The sequence below is a fragment of the Rutidosis leptorrhynchoides genome, chromosome 9 (genome assembly GCF_046630445.1).
Source record: "Rutidosis leptorrhynchoides isolate AG116_Rl617_1_P2 chromosome 9, CSIRO_AGI_Rlap_v1, whole genome shotgun sequence".
In the NCBI taxonomy this organism is placed as follows: Eukaryota; Viridiplantae; Streptophyta; class Magnoliopsida; order Asterales; family Asteraceae; genus Rutidosis; species Rutidosis leptorrhynchoides.
Genome location: NC_092341.1, coordinates 162,282,632 through 162,287,857, shown reverse-complemented (window position 1 = coordinate 162,287,857; position 5,226 = coordinate 162,282,632).

The following is a 5,226-nucleotide window of genomic DNA, read 5'->3' as shown; positions in this document are numbered from 1 at the left end:
AAGATATCATCGTATCTCTCATTATAAATATCCTCGATATTTCTGAAGATATTTTCATAACTATTCTTATCTGAAATCATTTACCTTTTCGCGATATCAGTGCTATATAAGAAAGGAAACTATTGTAGTTTCTAAATTCTGAAAAATTCGAATTCAAAATATTAATGTTTTTGAAGTAATGTTGGGAACTGAAGCATGAGTTAGTATAATATAATGACACTTGATCAACGTGATTATATTACAGTAAGTCATGCTGAGCTTCTAATGAAACGTGATGATTCACAGATTATAACGTCATCATGTGCCATTTTACACGACTCTTACATTCTACCTCATCTCCAAACTTATTAAGAACATATCTTCTTGATAGTTCTATCTTTTCTTTTGAATTATGGTAATTTAACCAATCCATATCGTGCTATTACAATCTCTCTCTTAGAACATTAGCCATGTTAACTCGAAACTTCATACCTATAAATTTTGGACCGTTATTAGTTTGACTTAAGGTCGGGAAGAGAAAACAAAAGTATGGAATTCCAAAATATAAAGAAAATGAAGAGGGTGAATTTATAGTGAAATATTAGACAGAGTAATCGAGGCAGATCACCATATTTAATTATAGAAATCTTAATTTCCTTATTCCTCGAAGAATCAAATCTTATATAGATTATGAAGATTTTCTTTAAATCCCTCGAATTTTGGAAATCAACCGTGACTGTGTCACCGGTTAAGACGAACATGCAAAATTTTATTTCACTCTTTAGTGATAGCTTCACTCGTACTATTCGAATAATTGAATTGTTTTATCCATATTACTCAATGATGATAAAACTCTACTTATCAACTCATATTCGTCATGAAAACATTTTTATTGTTAGCCATGACCACCTCACTCAAATTTCGGGATGAAATTTCTTTAACGGGTAGGTACTGTGACGACCCGGAGATTCCCGACCAAATTTAAACTTGATCTTTAATTGATTTCGACACGATAAGTAAAGTCTGTAAAGTTGAGTCTCAAAATTTTTGGAACTTTATTCATATAATCAATTACCCTTTGACTGTGCTCGACGATTCACGAACAATTATTTATTAATAAAGACATATATTTATTTTAATTCGATATATTATTTGAAATAATATATGATTAAGTATTGAAAATAAATATGTTATTATACAATAAAAGTATTACATAAATTATATTGTGAAAAAGTTATTAGATTATTATTGATATTATAATCATTAATAATATTAACATAACTAATAAGATTATTATTATTATCATTTTATTATTATTATCATTATTAGTAACTAAATTTATTAAACTTAACATTATTGTTAGTAATAATAATTTTATTTATCATTAGTTATTAATAGTCTCTTTAATAATAATATTATTATTAGTATAAGTAACAACATTAATCAAATTTAAGAGTTAGATATAAATATATATATATATATATATATATATATATATATATATATATATATATATATATATATATATATATATATATATGTATATATATAAGATATATAAATATTGTGACGCCCCGTACAAAATCATCGTGTACGGTACATCAACAACAGGATCATTACAAGGTCAAACACTATATGCTGTTTGAAAACCGATATGCATTCATAAAAGATAACGTTTTTACAAAAGATGAATAGGAAACATTAACATGAGTACATGATACTAAGGTCATTACAAAGCTATTGTTCTGAAAATAACATAAGTTGCGAATGCAAAGTAAAAGTTCTATGCTTGAGTCATCTCTAAGTAATGCAGCGGAAGTCTAACACAGCAAGTCTGTAACAGCAAGTCTATACACCGAGACTAGAATAGCAAGGCTAACAGCGAAAGCAACATCGTCTAAGCACCTGAGAATTACATGCTTAAAAAGTCAACACGAATATTGGTGAGCTATAGTTTGTTTGTATCAGTAATGTAACGTAGGCCACGAGATTTCAGTGCTGCAAACAGCGTATCAAAACAGTATGTTCAAAACAGTATGAATAAGTATATGTATAACCGTGGGCACCCGGTAACTAGACTTAACGTTTATAACCCCCTGAAAGTGCACTTGGCAAGTGCGTATGAATTACGAAGTATTAAACACCCGTTAAATGCTAGCGCGACTAGCCAGAGTGGGGATGTCAAACCCTATGGATCCATATCTAAGATTCGCGTTCACCGGTTCAAAAACCAATGACTAAATGTTACCGTGCTAAAGGGAATGTTTATGCCGTTGTATAACCCACACACATATAAAGTTTAAGTACTCGTGCCTAGTATGTAAAACGTAAAAAGCGCATGTATTCTCAGTCCCAAAATAATTAAAGTAAAAAGGGATGCTATAACTCACAGTGATAAAAGCGGTAAAGTCGATAATGAAAGTACGCAAGTAGTAAGTCGGTCCGAAAGGTCGTCAACCTAAATAAAAGGTTACTAGGTCAGTAGGTTGTCTTAATAAGTTCTAATAGTGCATAAAATAAGTTTAAGTGTCATCATCATCATCATTCATCATCATAAAAGCTAAGTGAGTTTGACAAGAATAGAGATCGAAACAATAGGCTGACTTCGGTCAGCTGCTACGACCTCTACATAAATCGAAAAGATGCATGGTCAGTGGCTATGGCTCCGTATATGAGTCCCCTAACAGCTGACCAATTTTCAGGACCTAACTCGTCTTCGTTTGACCGTGGCGACGGTTTAAGTGCGAGTAGGTCAGAAATTTCAGCACAACATTAATAGGGTGTAGTGACTCTCGGAGGGCCATAAATCCTAAACCGTAACTCGGATTAAGACGAGGCCTAAACAGAAAATCATCTATTCGAACCGAACTAACTGAAAATTAACTTTCCAGTAGCCCAGGTGGTCTGATCAGATACGAAAATCAGTGGACATGTGCTCCAGTGGGGTTCTTGGTGCTCGATGCTCATCACGGTTCTCATCCTTGATGCTTGTAGCTTCAAGTGTACAACTCGTTGATGGTTTAGCATCACTTTTGACCATGATTCACCATCAATACACAATATGTTAAGACCAAGTAAGAATACAACTCATTCATGAGTCTTAGATGGATGATGAACCAAGGTTACATCATATCCTTAATCTTAACACTAATACAAGTCACAATAACAACTAAAGTTACAAACTTTACATCAATTTAACAAGTATGAACACAATCTAAGTCAAAAAAGGTGATGGAACCCTAAGCTAGAGAGCTTGGATCCATTTCACACAAGTTACAAGGTTACAAAGCTAGAAAGCTTGAACCTTTAAGTGTTCTTGAAGATCTTGAAGCATAAAGCTTGGATCTTTAAGATATATGAAGATAACAAACACAAGTTTGAATCTTTTTCACAAAACAACATGATCAAAGCAAAAAGAACTTAGATCTAACAAAAAGATATGAAGATTCAAGCTAGAAAGCTTGCATCTTGATTGTTCATGAAGATCTTGAAGCATAAAGCTTGGATCTTGAAGATGCATGAAGATTACAAATAAAAGTTTGAATCTTTATCATAAAATAGAAAGATTAAAGTATAAAAGAAGTAGATCTACAAAAGTTATGAAGATTCAAGCTAAAAGCTTGAATCTTCCATGTTCTTGAAAGATTCATGCTTGAATCAACAAGATATAAGTAAGATCAAAGCTAAAAGGAACTTTGATCTCCATAAAATGATGATGATGATCATGAATTTGAAAAGAAAAAAGAAGAAGGAAAAGAAGACTTACAAGTAATGCTAGAAAGGAAAGAAAGAGAGAAAGAACAAGTGTGTGAAAAATCAAAATGATCAAGTGTGGAAATGAGAGGCTAAAGGCTAGTATTTATAAGCAAAGAGTGATCACATGGATTGATGACATGGCAAGATCTAGGGTGGTGGTGGTGGATGGTTTATGGAGGGGGAGGGGAAGGACAAAAAGTTTACTTTTTGGCTAATGGTGTCTAAAGTGTGTCCTTTTGCTAGAATCTTATGTAACAAAGTTAATTATCCTTATCCATAATGCCAGCATGACTCACTAATTATTTATTTATTTATTTATTTATTTATTTATTATTATGGGCCACTAGTAAATATATTTGGGCTAATTAATTGGGTCACTAGCTAGAGTAAGGTGGGCTTGAGCCCAACAAGGTAAAAAGTCCAAAAAGACAAACTATTGGGCTTTAGCAATTAAATAAATAAAATTAAGCATCCAAAGGCCCAAGTAATTATTATTATAAAATAATAATTAATATTTCACTGTCCAAAAGTTCCGGTTCCGACAAAAGTCAAACGTACGCGCAGTCCGCGTTTTAATCGTAACGGCAAGTAACGCTAACGGTTATAAAGCATCCAATGGACAAGTTAAGCATTCTAATCATACCAAGGCACGTTTTAAAGTATATATGAATATAAAACACGTGTTCCAAGGTTCCATAGTAATAAAGTAACGCAGTACGCACAAATACGCAGTTTCGCAAAAATACAAGGCACAAAAGCAAGTCGAAAAAGCCGGGTCGTTACATTACCCACCTGTTAATGGAAATTTCGTCCCGAAATTTGAGGAGTGACCAAAAATGGTACAGTATTTAAATAAGAAGTAGCGTATCAAAGTTCCGTGAGACTCGTGGGCTCAGAAGTGAGTTATTTGCCTCGAAGGGTACTTGGGCGTATAAAAGTAAGGATAGGTATATGCCATTAATTAAGTCTCTTGTCCTAAGAAATCAATAAATTGATTTCGTCTCTGGTTAACATGAGTATGACATTCGAATATATGTATCCACAGAGGGAAAGATGATGTTTTTAGCCTTACAGGCATCTTCAGTAAGCTGGATGCGTAAAATGCATCATGAATGTTACTAAACTCATCTAAAACATTGAGCGCTTATGTCGCAATACAAGGCTGATAGGGAGAACGGAAAACATGGTGATCACAACCATGTGATTTGATGTCTGGATAGTGTTAGCCACGGATTTTACTAACCCCTTGATTTCGGAAGGAGACCATAGGCATAATGAACCCGATATTTAAGAACGTTTCATTTGACTAAATAAATTGAAATGTTAGCTGGAAGTGACTAATCAGACTTATATACAATGCAAGCCATAATTATTTATAGTGTCTCCAGGGCGGTCTGAATGAACAATGAAGGATATCACCCAGTTTACCATACTGCAGGTGAACTTATCCTCAGATGAAATGAAAACACAGTTCCATAACATAACTTTATC